Here is a 20,503-nt window from a genome sequence, read left to right on the forward strand (position 1 = left end):
CTTGTATTGCTGATGTTTGAAACTCCCGGCTGGAGAGTTTTTGGATGCTCTTAGATGTGAGCGTGCAGGAGGAACCAGATTCACCAATATTGTAGCTGCTCTCGTATTTCCTTATCAGGGCATCAAGATCCTCAATGAAGCCAACATGCGATGCCAAAAACGTGATCTTGTCCTTCAGATCTTTCAGCAAATTCTGTTTGTTCTCGTCAACAAAAGCCACCATTGTGTCAGAGATGGTGGTCATGACTTGCCCTGTTAGACTCTTGCTCTCTTGGTCAACTTTTTCAAGTTTAGCAGCCAGCTCTCTCACCATGCTCTCAGTCACCTTGGTCTGTGAGTCTCCCCTTACCGGTGTCACTAGAGAGGTTTGACTTGCGGAGGCACTCTTAACGACCACTGATAAGGCCGACTTGACATCTTTAGCCAACTCTGCCATTACAGCAGGGGTTAGCATCATAGAGCCTGCACTTCCAGATGGAGAATTGGACATGCATGCAAGTTTGGAGAGAGATCCTTGCAGGCTGTCCTGCACACAGGTGACGAGGGTGTCCTCTGAGACACCTAAGAGGACTTGTAGCGTCTCAGAGTTGGTTGTTTTCTTCTGCACATCAGACAGAGAGGTTAGAGTCCTTGGAAAAAAAACAACAGAAATCATCAAAGTCAAACAAATAATATGTAAGGCTGTGATGCACATTCAGTGTGTCAAATACATCTGCACCATTGAAAACAATGAGGAAAACGCTGCTGTTTCTCTGAGAAAAAACCTTAGTGTGATGTCAGCCTAACTGCTTAATTTCTAAAGCCCAATAAAATGTATTTTGTATAAGTCATTTGTATTGAAACTGGCCTAGATATCTAGATATCCTGGCAATATCTATCCTCTACAAAAATCCAAATTGCTATAAACTTCAAATACTGTAACTTCTAATAACTTCAAGGACAATCATAAATACAAGGCAGTTTGAAGAAATGTTAAAGGGAAATTTCTAAATGTTTCAACTTCATATTCATCATCTCCAGCACCACCCCAACATCAGCATATGTGAAAAACGGGCATTTCTATGTTTTGTAGTAAAAAAGAAAGAGGAAGATAAGTGTTTTCTATGACATCATCAACCAATTAGTAGGCAATGCCTACTCATAATTGGTTAAAATCACACAATGCACACTGATGATGTCATTAGAATCTAGAGCTGAGCATTTAACCAACGTTTTTGTTATTTTTCGGTTTTTAAACAACTAATTGACCGACGTCGGCTCAATTATTTGAATTCCATAGTTCATTTTTTCTTTTTCTGTGAGCTCGATGCTCAGTTTCTGTAGAGATAAATCAGATCAAGCACGAACTATGCAATGTCGTAGGGAGTTGTAGTTTCCAACAGGCCAATATTCTACATAGTTTAGCACAGAAAATATGGCAATTAATTCCCATAATCCATTGCACGCCCACTTACTTGTCCACTCTGTGGGGAGCAGATACGGAAACCTCATTGACTGAGACGGAGAGACGAGAGAATGCATGAGAGAGATAAAAAGCAGTTGCGTTGCGAGGATTCTCTACCTGGAAATACATGATCTAAGTGATTGACAGTTGGTGTTCAGCGGTCATAAAAGTAGGTCTTATTTACTTAGAAGAACTACTAAAATAGTGATTTTGTCAGACAGGATAAGCAGCAGCTCTATAGAGATGAGTTGATGACTTGGAATGAAATAATAAAGTCATCAAATAAATATTTTATATGAGAAAGTAAATGATGGTTGATAAGTCATAAACAGTAATGGACAGTCACTACCATCATGGGACTTTTATTCATTGTTTTATTATGTGTTGTTACAGCATTCAACACACATAATCCATAGTGCATTCAATGTCTAAAAAAAATATTGAAATCCAAAACCGTGATTATTTTTTTAATATTTGAATCGAAACCAAACCAACCTCAAAAACACTAATTTCTCAGCACAATTGGAAACAGTTACGTCCCTCTATATTTTTTTTTACTACAAAGCATGGAAATGTGTAATTTTCACATATGGTGATGCTGGAGATGAATATGAAGTTGTTAAATTTCCCTTTAAGAACATACCTCATGGCCCCCTTGGGCAGGTAGCTTCCACTGCCCTTAGTCAGGTAAATCTCCTTGAACTTAAGTTGTGATTCCTGCTCTTCTTCCTCTTCCTGCTCCATACAGTTGGAGGAAGGGTAGGGAGTCGGGATGCGAAAGCTATTGTAAGACTTTCGACTGCCTGGCCTCTTAGGTACACCAGCCTCAGTAAATCTCACGCGGGACTTGGTGTTAACCTTATCGTCTAACAGACTGGTGAGTGACGCTGTGAGAGATCTCTGTGACAATGGAGAGGAGGCAGTATCTTGGATGCCCAGTAGTTCGTAAAGACCTGGGATGATGATCTGCATCAGCTTGTCCGATAAAAACTGGACAATCCTCAGACACAAGCCGGCAAGCTGTTGTTTTGTCAGCTGTATTCCAGAAACAGAAGAAGTGTTTTAAAATGTTGCATAGTGCGTCTTTCAAAAGCTTATGAACAAGGTTAAACATTAGGCAGAGTTTTCATGGTAATCTAATTAAATTGTCAGTAACATGATCTTACCGGGTCAAACATGCCCTCACGAATCCCCCTCCATTGCCTGAAAACAATATTGTTATAAATGTTGTCATATCAGGATGCGTGGCAGAATTGTTTTTATTTAATTATTTGCCTGATCGTGAAGTTATACTTGCTTTGTGTCAGTTGTTTTGGCAAAATTGCAATGTGACAACTTTTCTAGCACTGAACATTTTTTTCCGATTAATCAGTTTCTAATTTGATCCTATTTCCTTGAAGGTGTGATAGTACCAAAGAAAACAGAACATACTTCTCAGTTAGGTTTTGAAGGAAGTCCATAAGTGTCTGATGTTCCACATTGTTGAGCTTCCCCTCTTCTGTGGTTTCCATCACTGAGGTTGCTCTGCTCCTGGTAGAATTGCTCTGCTCCTGGTAGAAATGTAATTATATTGCAAATAATCAAACTTAATATACAACAAATATCATACTGAAATAATTTTTAACTGTTAAAGAGTGGAGGAGCATTGGCAACGTTGGGCCAATTAAACAACTGCAACACAACAGAGATGGTTGTGGTACGTCAACATTGCCAATGATAGCATCACTATAAATGATTAATTTTGATTTACAATGATGACATCATCCTGTGACAGTTCAGAAATTTCATCCCTCAAAACAACAGATTATGTTGATGATTCAATGTATTTTCCAGGAGAGAATGTCACAATACATTGACAAATGGCAGAATTGAAACAACTGTCTTCATTCAACCAGTTGGTGCCCATTTGTGGGATGCCTACCGCTGTAACGTGTTCGTAGAAGTTAACACTCAATAACTAACCACTGGTACAGGGTCAACTGTTCTTTGACCCCCTAATGGGTCATCTGATCCTAAACCTGTGGTTTAAGACAACCGATACCTTGAGCTGATTAAAAATACAAATTGACCAGAAACATGCTAATTTTGAAACAAACCTATTTTATATGAAGATGCTTGTGTTTCCAACTTCCCAAAGTTAGTAAACATCCAGAGTTTAGAGGATGAAGACAGTGTAGGCCTATACCCCATTATATCCATCCACCCACACACACACTTTACATTTGACCAATATGTATGGAGCCACCAGCCCTAAAGCATGAACATGTTTTTTTGCTAGAAAATGTGGATTAGGAGAAGAAAAATGATCCTTTTGGTAGTTTCATCTAAATAGAAGGGCAACATGACATTGACAAACCTTGTCATATCTGCTTTCACCGGGATTTAAAAACCCAGGCTTTCCTAAAATGTTTACCTCAGCCAGTTTAGAACCCAGGTGTGTCTACAAAACACATGCACTCCTCCATAAGGTTCATGGGTTCCCTATTGTTTTATCCCAGTACAAGAGGGGCAACTGGATTCAGGATTAAACACAAGCAGTCTTTAAGGTATATCTTATTACAGTTTAGGCCTACCTTATTATTTTCTTCCATCTGGCAATATCGTTTCAAGGAATGAAATCTGTTTTGTTGCTAATATTATTATTAATTGTAGGAAAATACAGCTGTAGAGTACAAGAATCAGCTACTTTCTGAAGGGAAGCCAAGCTCATAAGCAATTTAGAACCTACAGACAATTATGACAACATCGGAACGCATGAATGTGTCACAAACGCCTTGTGGTCACATGTTATTTTAGGGCGTGGCTCCGCATTCGTGACCGGTTCTCTTATTTCTATTTTCCGGTATCCGTTCGTGCTGGAATTTGCTATTAATACTTTTCTCATGCCGAAAACGGATTCGATACATACCGGTAGTTAAATGTCAAAAATTATTATATTCGCAATGTCATTAAACAACAACAACAACATAAATAGTTACTACATTTTCGAAACATGATTTTGTCATCAGTTTAGTACCATTTGTTTGATTTTGTGGACCCACGACTAGACTTTATCCATGTTAGCTAGATGCTAGCGACGCTCGTCAGCATAGGCTGCTTCATGATAAACAGTTTGCGTTAGCGAATTAGCTACCTAGCTAGCCAGCCGAACAAGCTGTCACATCCAGTGGAAACCGATGCAACCTTGATGCCAAATAAGGGCTAGCTCGATGACCCGTGGTAACAGTGAGGTCCCCATGAGTTTCAAGGCTTTAATAAGTGCTATCGTGCAGAAAAGCGAATAAAATACTGGTTGATGAGCTAGCTAAATTAGCTAGCAAGACGGGTATGACCGTTAACAGCGTGCATGCACAAATGCATGACGACACATTGAATATAAGTGAAGCAGGCATGCAGAACGAGATCGCCCCACCAAGCCAGATAGTAGAGGGGTACAACAACGCCGGGACACAGAGGCATAGCTCATACAATTATATTTTGTTCCAGTCATTGACAATACATGTTGAAAAATAAACACCTGCGTCAAATATATGGCATCGCATGCTTGTGCAAAGACAGCTTGCATGAATTTTTAAAATAATCCGGTGACCACTAGATGGCCTCGTATATCCACATTTAGATCAACTGTTCTTGATTTTTCATCAGTACTGTGAATGACAAGCCCACTGAATCTAGTTTAATAATCTTTATACTCAGCAGGTAGAGGCCTCGGTACTTCAAATCAGTGCTTAATTTGAGCCAGAACAGGATCCGGCACCTTTCCGTTCTGGACTGCTTTGTTCCGGAACCTATTTGGCCGAATCCGGTACCTCTCGTGCCATGAAAAATCATTTTCACTTTTTGCTATGTAACAATTATAATAAAAGCGATCAAAGTTCATTCGAGTTGCCTCTTCGTCAATTATCCTGCCCCCTCATCTCTCCAGAGTTGCACTTCATCATTTGTTTCCTTATAGAATCATAGCTGCATGAAGGGTTCTGGAGGAATTTTCTAAAGTTACGGAATTACTGCTGTCTGTTCAGAAATAAATTATATCATTCATAATAGCCCAATACGTCATGAGAAGCCCTATAATTTAGCTACAGAGGACCAATTCCCCATTTTTTTTAAATAGCCGAGCTGCGGATTGTAGCCCAATAACAAAGAATAGCCTACAGTCGGGAACGTGAGGCAAATCTGTCAGTGAAAAAACAGCACTCAGACAAAACAGGCCTTTTGCAATATTTCAAATACAATCGAGGGAAAACACAGGTTGAAAAGCAATGACTCTTGCTGAAAAGATAAGACTATGCTGTAGACTACCAAAATATTTGATCAACTCCCAAACATTGTTTTACAAAACAGAGAGAGGGAGAGATAGGCTTTTGACACGAGCGCATCGACAATCTCCAGCCAGTGAGCTGCGCATCATTGGGTGAGTCAGTGAAACTGGAAAGCAGTTTTAGGACTAATTTCCTCCTCATATTGTAGTCTACTATATGTTTCTCCACAAACCTCGGCCTATAGGCTATTGATGGATTCAATACAAGGTCGTTTTTATTGATCTCAGATACTAAGTTTGTCAGTGTCAAAGTAGTCTGCCATTTCGATCATTTGTGCGGATTAAAAAAAGATGATGCCAAAGTCTCCAGTCATGTAAAATTATGTAGAATTTCACGAAATGCGGTTTTAAAAAGGCCAACACTTTCCCGGACCCTGGGCTACTAAAACTGTTCCCCATGTGTGTGTAACAGGGTTGGTTATGTTTCCACTTACCTCTAAAGAAATGTGTATTTACTGCTAACACAGTTGTCTTCATGCTACAGATTTTGCCATCGACAGCCATCAATACCGTTAAGCCCTGCACAACTAACGTGCTGTTTCCCATTTAACAACAGGTATTTACACATGTTATATGTTGTATTGTATTTTTGAATTTTGTTCACCCAGTATGAAAATGTGATGCAATGGATTTTGCCATCCACAGCCATCAACCGTTAAGCCCTGCACAACTAACGTGCTGTTTCCCATTTAACAACAGAAATAAATGCTCAACTGGGACCACTGGCCGAAGTTATTTATATTGAGAAAACACAACCCATGGAGAGTACATATACATCTGTACCTTCTATAAGTGGCTCTACCCAAATGTGATGATATGCCTTCAATGCTCTATAATAATAGGTGATCTTTTTTCTCATGAGTTCTGGTACCACAGAACCCCCCTCTAGCACTCACTCTTTGTTCTGGCACCTCCCAATTTACAAATTAAGCTCTGCTTCAAATTTTTATTTTACAAGGCAAGCCTCTTGAAACTCTGGGGGGCTATTTCATTTTTGGATGAAAAACGTTCCCGTTTTAAACAAGATATTTTTTGTCACAAAAAGATGCTTGACTATGCATATAATTGATAGCTTTGGAAAGAAAACACTCTGAATTTTCCAGAACTGCAAAGTTATTGTCTGTGAGTGCCCTAGAACAGGAGCTACAGGCAAAACCAAGATGAAACGGCAACCAGGAAATGAGCAGGATTTTTGAGGCTCTGTTTTCCATTGTCTCCTTATATGGCTGTGAATGCGACAGGAATGAGCCTGCCCTATCTATCGTTTCCCCAAGGTGTCTGCAGCATTGTGACGTATTTGTAGGCATATCATTGGAAGATTGACCATAAGAGACTACATTTTCCAGGTGTCCGCCCGGTGTTCTCCGTCGAAATTGGTGCGTCATTTTCAGCTGCTGGTATTTTTCCATGGGATTCTGAGGGGAAAGCAGGCTTCCCGCGAACGGCATATCAATGAAGAGATATGTGAAAAAACACCTTGAGGATTGATTCTAAACAACGTTTGCCATGTTTCGGTCGATATTATGGAGTTAATTCGGAAAAAGTTTGAAGTTTTGGTGACTGAATTTTCGGTTCGTTTCGGTAGCCAAATGTGATGTACAAAACGGAGCGATTTCTCCTACACAAAGATTCTTTCAGGAAAAACTGAACATTTGCTATGTAACTGAGAGTCTCCTCATTGAAAACATCCGAAGTTCTTCAAAGGTAAATTATTTTATTTATTTGGTTATCTGGTTTTTGTGAAAATGTTGCGTGCTAAATGCTACGCAAAATGCTAAGCTAGCTTGCAATACTCTTACACAAATGCTTGATTTGCTATGGTTCAAAAGCATATTTTGAAAATCTGAGATGACAGTGTTAAGAAAAGGCTAAGCTTGAGAGCAGGCATATTATTTTCATTTCATTTGCGATTTTCAGAAATCGTTAACGTTGCTACCTAACCCTACCCACCCCTACCTAACCCTACCTAACCCTACCTACCCCTACCGAACCCTTCCTAACCCTACCTACCCCTACCTAACCCTACCTAACCCTACCCCTACCTAACCATACCCCTACCTACCCCATACCTACCCCTACCTACCCCTACCTAACCCCATACCTACCCCTACCTAACCCTACCTACCCTACCCTACCTAATCCTACCTAACCCTACCTACCCCTACCTACCCTACCGGCTACCCATGTCATTTCTTCTGTGAGCTGCTCCATACCAAAACCAGTTGAGAGCTGTGTGCCATTTGCTGCCTGCAGAAACTAGGCTGTGTGTGCTTCGAGCACGTTAATGTATTTCACTGCTTTGTGACTGTGTAGGCTACACTGTGCATGATTTCTCTATTGTACTACATAACTGATGAGTGGTGTACCTCTACGACACTATTTTCATATGCATCGGGTGAGGATTTAACCCTCCTGTTGTGTTCCAGTCGAATTGGACCGATTTACAAGTTTTCTCTCTGAAAAAGTGTAGTTCATTTTAATCTGATTGTCATCAGGTTCCATGTCTTTGTTCACACAGGGCATCTGAGGCTGTATTCACGATCCCGGATCCGGGATGGGTAGTATCAAGAGGTGATATATATATAGTGTGGTGATATATAGTGTGGTGATATATAGTGTGGTGATATATATAGTGTGGTGATATATATATAGTGATATATATAGTGTGGTGATAAATATAGTGTGGTGATATATATAGTGGTGATATATATGGTGATATATATATATATATAGTGTGGTGATATATATAGTGTGGTGATATATAGTGTGGTGTGTGTGATGATATAGATGTGTGGTGATATATAGTGTTGTGATATAAAGTATGGTTATATAGTGTGGTGATATATAGTGTTGTGATATATATAGTATGGTGATATATATAGTATGGTGATATATATAGTATGGTGATATATAGTGTGGTGATATATATAGTGTGGTGATATATAGTGTGGTGATATATATAGTGTGGTGATATATATAGTATGGTGATATATATAGTGTGGTGATATATATAGTGTGGTGATATATAGTGTGGTGATATATATAGTATGGTGATATATATAGTATGGTGATATATATAGTATGGTGATATATATAGTATGGTGATATATATAGTGTGGTGATATATATAGTGTTGTGATATATAAAGTATGGTGATATATAGTATGGTGATATATAGTGTGGTGATATATAGTGTGGTGATATATAGTGTGGTGATATATAGTATGGTTATATATAGTGTGGTGATATATAGTGTGGTGATATATATAGTATGGTGATATATATATAGTGTGGTGATCAAATCAAATTTATTTATATAGCCCTTCGTACATCAGCTGATATCTCAAAGTGTTGTACAGAAACCCAGCCTAAAACCCCAAACAGCAAGCAATGCAGGTGTAGAAGCACGGTGGTTAGGAAAAACTCCCTAGAAAGGCCAAAACCTAGGAATAAACCTAGAGAGGAACCAGGCTATGTGGGGTGGCCAGTCCTCTTCTGGCTGTGCCGGGTAGAGATTATAACAGAACATGGCCAAGATGTTCAAATGTTCATAAATGACCAGCATGGTCAAATAATAATAAGGCAGAACAGTTGAAACTGGAGCAGCAGCACGGCCAGGTGGACTGGGGACAGCAAGGAGTCATCATGTCAGGTAGTCCTGGGGCATGGTCCTAGGGCTCAGGTCCTCCGAGAGAGAGAAAGAAAGAGAATTAGAGAGAGCATATGTGGGGTGGCCAGTCCTCTTCCGGCTGTGCCGGGTGGAGATTATAACAGAACATGGCCAAGATGTTCAAATGTTCATAAATGACCAGCATGGTCAAATAATAATATTTCAGGTCCTCCGAGAGAGAGAAGGAGGGAATGAGAGAACACACACTTAGATTCACACAGGACACCGAATTGGACAGGAGAAGTACTCCAGATATAACAAACTGACCCCAGCCCCCCGACACATAAACTACTGCAGCATAAATACTGGAGGTTGAGACAGGAGGGGTCAGTTATATAGTGTGGTGATATATAGTGTGGTGATATATAGTATGGTGATATATATAGTATGGTGATATATATAGTATGGTGATATATATAGTATGATGATATATATAGTATGGTGAGTGTGGTGATATATAGTGTGGTGTATAGTGTGGTATATATATATATAGTATGGTGATATATATATAGTATGGTGATATATATATAGTATGGTGATATATATATTATGGTGATATATAGTATGGTTATATAGTATGGTTATATAGTATGGTTATATAGTATGATTAGGTGATTTAGTTAATTCAAACAGGTGCCATTAATACAGGTCACGAGTGGAGGACAGAGGAGCCTCTTAAAGAAGAAGTTACAGGTCTGTGAGAGCCAGAAATTTTGCTTGTTAGTAGGTGACAAAATACTTATTTTACACCATAATTTGCACATAAATTCATTAAAAAATCCTACAATGTGATTTTTCTGGATTTTTTTTCTCATTTTGTCTGTCATAGTTGACGTGTACCTATGATGAAAATTACAGGCCTCTCATCTTTTTAGGTGGGACAACTTGCACAATTGGTGGCTGACTAAATACTTTTTTGCCCCACTGTATAGTGTGGTGGGATATAGTATGGTGATATATAGTATGTTGAGGTCACCCTGCTTGAGACTTAAAGTAATATTGCCCTTGCTCAACCAAGACCATGGTTATGGTAGAGTGATTGGTTAGTAAGAACACTGCTTTATACTGAGACCATGGTTATGGTAGAGTGATTGGTTAGTAAGAACACTGCTTTATACTGAGACCATGGTTATGGTAGAGTGATTGGTTAGTAAGAACACTGCTTTATACTGAGACCATGGTTATGGTAGAGTGATTGGTTAGTAAGAACACTGCTTCGTGAGTGTGAAGTGTTGTTGTACAGAGGTCCCTGGGTACATGTCCAGAGCCAGACAGGGACAGAACTCACTCTGTTCCACAAAGTTCTGTGGAAGATTTGCTAACAGAGGAGAGTGGTTATGTATCTAAGTACAAATTTAACCATCAGAATAATGTTTATTTGTGTTCCTTACTCCTTACTTACACATCCCATCATTGACATAGTCAAAGCCAGACCTTCTGTCTGTCTCTCCTTCTTGCTGGTTGACTAGAGTGGAAATCTATAGTATTGTATGGTTGACCTGGGATAGAGCTGAAATGTGGCCCGATGTCGTGTTGCCTTTGTACCAAACACCCTTACAGTCATAAACCTTTTCCCCATGTAATCGCCTCGACCTCAGTCTGGTGTTCGCTAACAGTATCTGAAGAGTCTGCATACCCAGTGGTGTATAGTACAGTAGAGCACAGCAGACTACAGTAGAGCACAGCAGAGTACAGTAGAGTACAGTAGAGCACAGCAGGCCGTATAGTAGGAGAAGAAGAGGCCCTTTGGGTTCATTGAAATACATATTCATAATATTTCTGTTAACAATTTAATTTTCACCCAGATTAGTGTTCAATTTAATTTTCACCCAGATTACTGTTGAATGTGATAGAACAAAACTCAGTACAGCACATGAATTAGAACATGTTGTTACAAATTTGAGCCAAGATATGGTGGTAGATTATAAGTTTAAATAGCATGGACCTTTGATTTGTCTCTGGATAGAATTTGCCCTTGGGCACAGATCTAGGATCAGTTTACTCTCACAAAATCCTAACCTTTACCATTAGCAGTACAAACACAAACCAGACCTAAGATCAGTGCAAAGGAGCCACTTCATCTTACCCCTGTAATTATATGACTCCTAACTTATATATACTGAGTGTACCAAACATTAGAAACACCTTCCTAATATTGAGTTGCACCCCGCCTTTTGCCATCAGAACAGCCTCAATTCGTTGGGGCATGGACTCTACAAGGTGTTTGAAAGCGTTCCCCAGGGATGCTGGCCCATGTTGACTCCAATGCTTCCAACAGTTGTGCCAAGTTGGCTGGATGTTCTTTAGGTGGTGGACCATTCATGATACACACAGGAAACTGTTGAGTGTGAAAAACCCCAGCAGCATTGCAGTTCTAGACACAAACCGGTGCACCTGGCACCTACTACCCCGTTCAAAGGCACTTAAATATTTTGTCTTGCCCATTCACCCTCTGAATGGCACAGATATACAATCCATGCCTCAATTGTCGCAAGGCTTAAAAATCCTTCTTTAACCTGTCCGCTCCCCTTCATCTACACTGAAGTGGATTTAACAAGTGACATCATTAAGGGATCATAGCTTTCACCTGGATTCACCTGGTCAGTCTTTGTCATGGAAAGAACAGGTGTTCATAATGTTTTGTTTACTCGGTGTATAAACACAACATAGGTATTTATGTAAAACAAGTGAATTTACTGTATGTCCATGGTCTTATACTTCAGCGGGAGCCGGTGGTGCGTGTGTTCAGTGCCGTGACGGGGGAGACCCTCTCAGTCTTGGGCACTGTGTTTCTCCTGAGTACGTCTGTGGCCAGGCTCATGACCCTGGTGTCCCAGCAGTGTGGGCTTCCCGTCAGCTCCTTCAGACTGAGCTCTCCCACCGGCCTGCAACTCTACGACTGCAACCGGCTGCACGACTACGCCATTGACCTGGGTATGGCCTTCCTTGTGCAGTAGATCAATGGTCCTCTGGCTCAACACCTTATGGATGTAACACAGAGACAAATGGACTGTATGGAACACATTCTTGGTTCATGGCAACCAGGAGGACAACCTGCATGTGTCTCTGTCTCCCAGGGGCTACTCTACGGTTGGACACCTGGGATGGGTGGGCGGAGTTCCTCAGAGGCTGCTTCCTGGGACACAGACTGACCGTCCAATGACACCTGTCTAGGGAGAGACCTGTGATGAGGTCAGAATACACATCTACACACTGAACTGTATGATAGACTTACTATCAACAGTGATGGTACTGAACCTTTATATAGCTTACCATGATGGTACTGACTGACCTTTATATAGCTTACAATGATAGTACTGACCCTTTATATAGCTTACAATGATAGTACTGACCCTGTATATAGCTTACAATGATAGCACTGACCCTGTATATAGCTTATATTCTGTTTTATAACCCGTGTATTCTTGACGTGCGTGTCATTGAGCCGGTGGGGGTTCACATCGCTTTCTCTGGGCCTTACCGTGTCAGTGGTGTTCTCCCATAAGAGTGGTGCCAGACGGCCCACCCCGACGTCGCCAAGTGTCCCGCTGTCGCCTCTTTATCGCCAACAGCGTTCTGACCCTTACCTGTCGGGATCCCCAGGGTCATGACCCCCTGAGGATCGCCCTTCAGTAGGGCCACAGGGAGTGTGTGCGTCACCTGGCCACCAAGCTGTGCTCTGTGGTGGTCCTCCCAGGTATGGCCCTGCCCATGCGGACATACCTCCAGATAAAGGGCTGGGTGAGGCTGGGGCAGAGGAGGGCAGCATCCAGGCACTGCATGGGCCTCAACAGGGCTCCGTTCAGGACCAGGGTAGGCGACATGGTCCTGGTGGACGGCTTCACCCTCCCCAAGATGTCCTCCAAGCCCAGGAGGGGTGAGGCCAAGGCGGGTATCAGGGTGATGTCCACAGCCTCTCGACGTTTGACCCCCATCAACTGCCCATCTCATGTATCCTGCCCGCAGTGCAAACCCTGGCATCCCAGGATAAACCTCTTCAACTACCGAAGCTCCACCCTGTGGCAACACGTGTGATGAAAGAGAGAGAAGAGGGGATGTGGAGGGCATATTTACCCAATAAACTAAAGTAACAAATAATAAAACAGTTGAACTTGTCCGGTGGCCATTTGATTAATTGTTCAGCAGTCTTATGACTTGGGGTTAGAAGCTGTTATAGGTTTACCCTAACAAGTCCTGAAACAAATCATGAGCCAACTATCATGCTTAGAAGGTATATCGTGTCAGTCTTATTGGTTCACCCTAACAAGTTGTTTCAGTATGGGGAGAGGATAGAATGTAAGGGCGCTTCATTAATGTATTGAGGCCATTACATATACAGTATTTCACAATGCTAGGACACAGATTTGGTCTCCTAACCTCTTGTTCTGGTTGATTGACTCTCTAACAGTGCCTTCACACAGAGACCATGGTTGCAGCAGCTGAATGTAGCGCGGACTCTGGCCAGGAGGAGTGCTCAGCACATTGGGTAGACACCAGGATCCTGGTCATCAGGCAGATTAAACTGAAACAAGGAGGGACAACCTGGAATTGTCCAAAAAGGAACTCTTATTTGAGTTTTTATTTTAATTTTTTACAGTGAACAAGATGAGACTTTGGAACGGATGATGCCTGAAACAATGCGGACGACTTAGAATTTTGTTCCTTTGGATGATGCTTATAGATATAGTCAGTACTGTGTTTGATTTGTGTGCAGAAAGTTTACAACGGCAGGCAGTGGATTCTCAGTCATTCCTATTCTCAAGTAACAAAAAACGTATCATGTTTCACTGGCTATTTGTAGTAGCCAAATGTGAATGGAATTATTATTCTAGAATCATTCAGTTGACTGAATGTGACTATGTGGTTGTGCTGTATGTGATTGTACTGAATGTGGTTGTACTGTACGTGATTGTAAGTGTTTGACATGGGTCTAATTGAGGCTCCAACCCCCCCCCCCACACACACACACACACACACACTTAACACTATTTTTTTGTCCATAGAAACCCTCACTTGCTGATGAAGACTTGTAGTGGTTGAAATCAATGTAAAATACAGTATGAACACTGCTGCCTTAAAACTCTTTTATTAAGATGTGGATCATTATTGCTCATTTAAATGAGTCTGTGCAGTGTCAGAATAATACATCCTGTATTTCAGAGTATTTGACAAACTCTTTATTTACGATACAAAACTGACAACTACTGTAATGATGTGTTGGCACAGCATGTGTCATCATTCCCCTGCAGTGTGTGGATTTACACAGCAACATAGCAGACAGCTTAAATAGTTTATTTTTATTTAACCTTTTTTTCACTAGACAAGTCAGTTAAGAACAAATTCTTATTTACAATGATGGCCAAACCCGGACAACGCTGGGCCAATTATGCGGCACCCTATGGGACTCCCAATCACTTGGGAGTGGGAAGGATACCAAATCCAATATCACACACTTCTTCCTTAGTATTCTGAGTACTGTCAGATAGCTGTGAGAGCTATGAGTGGATCGTGGACCCATGCATAAATGATAACTTTGCTGTAACTCAGTGGGGCAAGTAGAACGTCCGGGTTAGTGTATGTGCATTATCTTGTCAGTTGATAGTCTTTGTCTCAAAGCCTTTCCATTTCTGGGGTATTGAAGAAGCTTCTGATCTCAACCTTCTTGACAGGTACAAAACACTTGGTTAGTGTATGTGTCTTATCCAATGGGTTGTCAGGTGAACGTTGAAGATGCTTCTTGGAGGTGAACTAATGATGTCATTGAATCGCTGTCATTGAGTTGCTCACTGGACAAGACAATTATTCACTGAAAATGAAATCTGTCTTTCATTTCACTTATGTTGATACTTGATTGGCTATTTGCTGTCTTTTGAAAATATAAAAATAAATATAACTGTTTTATGAAGCACTTGTAGACATTCATTGTTTTCAAAATCATATTTTCAGCAAAACAGATACATATGTTTACAATATGACATCAAATAAAAATAAAATAAGTGATATGTAAATGATTGGCAAAAGGCTCCAACCACCCAAGTCATAGACTGTTCACTCTGCTACCACACGGCAAGCGATACGAGAGCACCAAGTCTGGGACAAAAGGCTCCTTAACAGCTTCTACCCCCAAGCCATTAGACTGCTGAACAGCTTCTACCCCCCAACTGCTGAACAGCTTCTCATTAGACTGCTGAACAGCTTCTACCCCCAAGCCATTAGACTGCTGAACAGCTTCTACCCCCCCCAAGCTTCTACCCCCATCATTAGACTGCTGAACAGCTTCTACCCCCAAGTCATTAGACTGCTGAACAGCTTCTACCCCCAAGCCATTAGACTGCTGAACAGCTTCTACCCCCCCCTGAAAGCTTCTACCCCCAAGTCATTAGACTGCTGAACAGCTTCTACCCCCAAGTCATTAGACTGCTGAACAGCTTCTACCCCCAAGCCATTAGACTGCTGAACAGCCATTAGACTGCTGAACGTTAATTAAATGGCCACCTGCACTATTTGCATTGACCCCCTTTGTTATTGATGTATTTTTCTAATTGTTTTCCACTGACTCTCTTGAATTGGCTCGATGCACACTCACTACACTCTACCCACACATTCACTGTGACACTGACCGACTTTCACACTAGCTGCTGCTACTGTGTTTATTATCTATGCTGATTGCATTGTCACTTTTACCCTTACCTACATGTACATACTGTATTACCTCGACTACCTTGCACATTGACTCGGTACTGGTACTCCTTGTATATAGCCTCTTTATTGTTATTGTGTTACTATTTAGAAATTATTTTCTTACTTTTTAACTCTGCATTGTTGGGAATGGGCTCGAAATAAAGCCTCTCACAGTTGTTTTCGGCGTATGTGACCAATACGATTAGATTTTCATCTGAACAAATGAATGCTCTCGTTGTTATAATGAGGAATTTATTTAAATAATTTGGTTTTCCTTGAAGATTTGAATGGGCTGAGAAAGCCTTTCTTGATGGATCTAGACAATCTGGTGAAAAGGGAGGGTTTGCGACTCTTCTCTTCAAGTGGGAAGGACGATGCGATATCATAAATTACCTCTGGAGAAAAGGAGCCATGAGATGTTGTCATCGTCTCTGCAACGAAAGACCATCCATCATGCCATCAATTTACATTTTAACTAATTTATCAGAGACTGTTATCCAGAGAGACTTACAAGGAGCAATTAGGATGAAGTGCCTAGCTCAAGAGCACATTGACAGATTTTGCCTCGTGAACTCAGGGATTCTGAACCAGCAACCTATCGGTTACTGGCCCAACCTCTTAACCCACTAGGCTACCACCCAGCCCACAGTACAGTATGTCATAGGTAACAACTCAGAGGAGTACAATGTCTTTCCAAATGAATTAGTGGAATGGTAAAGGGATAATGTCTCAGTCTTGACTGAGCAGCAGCCTAAACAACAGCAGGGCTTACCTGTAAAGTACACAGTAGGGGAAATGTTCTGAGGCTGGTACTCCAGAGACTCTTGAGGACAGAGGTTCTTACTAACTTTCTTGGAACCCTGGTTGGTGGGAAAAGGCACATTAAAACAAACTGAAAAATGTTCGATATCTTAAAGTACAGCATATCAATTTTAAAGAAGCAGTGCAATGCCATGACACAAAGAATCATATATCTCATAAAAGGTCAACAGCAGTGTTATTCATGAAAGATGTATGTGTACTATACCTTTGTGTTAAAGGTGAGGACCTGCTCTCCAGTACTGCTGATGGTATCCCTTTCCAAATCAAACACGCCTTCTACAATGTCACTGGTGGCCACGCTGGTAGCGGACTCAAAATAACATTTAGCAGTGGCTTTGGTGATCATTTGAAGAATGACCATGCAAGTAGAAGTCTTTGGATCGTTCTGGACTGAAACATCAAAGTTTATATTTTCATACTCATCTGACCACTGTCTCAGGAAGCCCTTCACTGTCTCTTCAGCAAATATCTGGAGAAGCTGAGAGGAGAGCTCCTTGGATATGGCACATTGTTCCTTTCCCCATTTCAGCCTTGAAAGAATGGAGTCTGAAGCACTTTTGGCTGCTTCCAATGTTAAGACCTGTGGAGTGCTGTGGCTGTCCTGAAGGGCTATCACTTTATCCACCAATTCATGGCTGAAAATGTGGATGGTCCAAGTGGAAATGATTTTTCTCAATTTCCTAACAGCAGATCGGAGGTCGTCAAGATGTGAAGCACCCTGTCCATTTTCCTGTGTGTTCTCAACACTTTCCACCATAATGTCCACTACCACCCCAGCAGCTTGCCTGACTTTGTCCACAAAGGTTACAGGAAGTAGGTCCTCTGTGTGAAAGAAGTCCTCAATGATTGTGTTTCTAACAATGGGAAAGTCAATCTGAGCAGGAAACTCAGTGGGGATGGGAGTCCCGGGTAAGGCAAAGTGCCATTTCGACTGCCTTAATTTTGAAGTAGGTGTTAGAGAGATGGAGGAGCGTGAAGAAGAGGTATTTCTTGTATTTTGACTGTCAGCACTCCTACAACGGGTCGTGTCAATATCCTCCAGCATGGATCCTGAGAGCTCAGGGTGTTTTGGTAGTAATTTGTGCGGAATGTCCACACAGGCATCGTTTCCACCAGGTGTAACACTGCTCTGGTTGACCTCAAGATGGCCGAGACTTGCTCTTTGTGATGCAGGACTGCTTTGATATGTAAAGATTTGGATTGAACCAAGTGTTGTGTCTGATCTTTGAAGATCTTTTCTGAGAAACTCCGTAATCTTACTTTGCAGACTGTAGTAGATGTTACGAGCAACAGACCAGATCCTTTTCTCAGAAACCTGTCCAGTGGTGAGCAGGGAGGTTCCAGATACCATGTCAGATGATTGGGTGGTCTGGGTGAGCTCCTGCTGGTCTTTCACCATGGTTTGTATAATATCAGTAGATGTGGTGGATGTAGATACAGACTGAAGGTACTTATCTGTTGTACCTTCCTCCACAATGTTAAATGATCTAGAGAGGACCTCACTCACTCCTTTCTCAGCTTTGGTTTGGAACTCATGACTAGAGAGTTTTTGGAGGCTCTTTGTTGAAAGACTGTGGGAAGATGCAATGCCTTTGGAGGCAGCCGTGCTGCAATCTAGACTTACTGGAGAGGTTCGCTCAGGAGAACCTTGGAGATGTTCAAACATGTCTTCACATGGTGTTGGGGACCTTGACAAGGAGATGTCCTTCAGCTGAGACAGAACACCACCTACCAACATGTTGACCTCAAGGGACATATCAGATATTTTCTTTCCTACTGTGGAGAAGCAAGGTGCATTTGATGTCTGATCCTCGCATGAGGTCAAGATTGTTGAAATGACTTGTTTGGTACTATTGTTCATTAGACCCTCGTCTGTTTCAGTCCAGAGAAGTTTTGAACTCTCGCTGACACCCATGTGTAGAGTCACTTCCTGGTTCAAACTGGGCAAGTGAGGCACACTCTTACTAGCTTGCGTCAAGTTCTGGCTTCCCAAACCAAGGAACTCCTTAGTCACAAGATGTCCAGAGTCCTCTGTGGGTGTATGGCTAGACATTCTGCTCAGCATGTCTGACCTCCGCCGGTGAATGGTGAAGCCCTTTAATGTCTTCTTAATATTGTTATATAAACTCGTGGTTGCAGACCAGATCCTGTTCTTTCGCTTTTGTGCATTTTCCTGGAGGTCAGGTTCTCTCTCCTCTACTTCTGCAGGTTGCGCCACGCTCTGCAGGTCGTCTACAAATGTGTCAATGATGCCAAAGGCAGCAGAATCCGCACAAATATCCTTTGACAAGGTGCTCTGGTTTTGAACGGAACAAGACCTGGATGCTACAGAATACGCAGGCTGTACACTAGTTAAGCTACTGTTGGACTTTTTAACTAGGAATTCACTCACTGCTTGAGTGTTGTCTCTCTTGGATTCCTCACTTGAGAGTTTTTTCATGCAATCTAACAGACTGGTCAAAGAAGCTGTGGCCTTACTTCTGCTGTCCTCAATTTGACAGGGGAACTCATATACTATTGGTGATGAGGCCCTGGAATGGGAGATATCCCCAAGCTGAACCAGAACACCCTCTACAAATTGTTGTATCTCAATAGAGAAGTCTGATCCTTTTTCTCCAACAGTGTACAGGGGGTCCTCCTTTGACATCTCAGTCTTGTACAAGACCAGAAGCTCTGAGATGACTTCTTTGGTGCAAGTTGTCAGAAGGAGCTTGCATTCTTCTGACTCAGTTTGTGCCCAAAGAAGTTTTGAGCACTCACTTAGGCCTCTTTGTAAAGTAACTTCACCAGTGGACTCTGGCAACTGAGGCTCACTCTTACTGGGCCTATATTTCATGTCTAAGCAAGGAAGTGGAACTGTCTCCTTAAACTCAGCATTTGTGATGTTGTCATCAGATGTGACAATACTCTTTAAGGCACATCGCTGAAGCTTGCCGAAATAATCTTTCAAGTTGTTTTGGATGCTGTGGTAAATGTGAACAGCAGCAGACCAGGCACTCTTCTGTTGGGGACTCTCTTCAGATTCAGCCAAGGACTTCATATCTGACACGAAAGTCTTAACAACTACTGACGCTGCTGAGCCCACTGGGTGAATTGACTCTGTCTTTACAATGCCAGACAATGTTTGACCTGATACAGCACCTGTTAACTCAGACTGAATGACTGAACTAGGAAAGCTCAAACTACTGACTTTTTTGGCAAGAACTCCACTCACTGCTTGTATTGCTGATGTTTGAAACTCCCGGCTGGAGAGTTTTTGGATGCTCTTAGATGTGAGCGTGCAGGAGGAACCAGATTCACCAATATTGTAGCTGCTCTCGTATTTCCTTATCAGGGCATCAAGATCGTCAATGAAGCCAACATGCGATGCCAAAAATGTGATCTTGTCCTTCAGATCTTTCAGCAAATTCTGTTCGTTCTTGTCAACAAAAGCCACCATTGTGTCAGAGATCATGGTCATGACTTGCCCTGTTAGACTCTTGCTCTCTTGGTCAACTTTTTCAAGTTTAGCAGCCAGCTCTCTCACCATGCTCTCAGTCACCTTGGTCTGTGAGTCTCCACTTAC

At 41.6% G+C, this 20,503-nt stretch overlaps 1 long non-coding RNA gene and 1 pseudogene across 1 annotated transcript; one reads left to right on the plus strand and one right to left on the minus strand.

Annotated features, from left to right (window-relative positions):
* Nucleotides 1–4,798: 4,798 nt before the first annotated feature.
* On the plus strand, nt 4,799–13,526 carry LOC135525063 (protein ANKUB1-like; annotated as a pseudogene).
* A 2,995-nt stretch (nt 13,527–16,521) lies between these two features.
* Nucleotides 16,522–17,723, minus strand: LOC135525345 (uncharacterized). The gene is made up of 3 exons (XR_010453125.1): nt 17,144–17,723; nt 16,889–16,976; nt 16,522–16,547 (listed from the first exon to the last, which is right to left on the minus strand). It is a non-coding gene; the product is annotated as an uncharacterized LOC135525345 (long non-coding RNA).
* Nucleotides 17,724–20,503: the final 2,780 nt, after the last annotated feature.

The sequence above is a fragment of the Oncorhynchus masou genome, chromosome 31, assembly GCF_036934945.1.
Source record: "Oncorhynchus masou masou isolate Uvic2021 chromosome 31, UVic_Omas_1.1, whole genome shotgun sequence".
Classification (NCBI taxonomy): domain Eukaryota; kingdom Metazoa; phylum Chordata; class Actinopteri; order Salmoniformes; family Salmonidae; genus Oncorhynchus; species Oncorhynchus masou.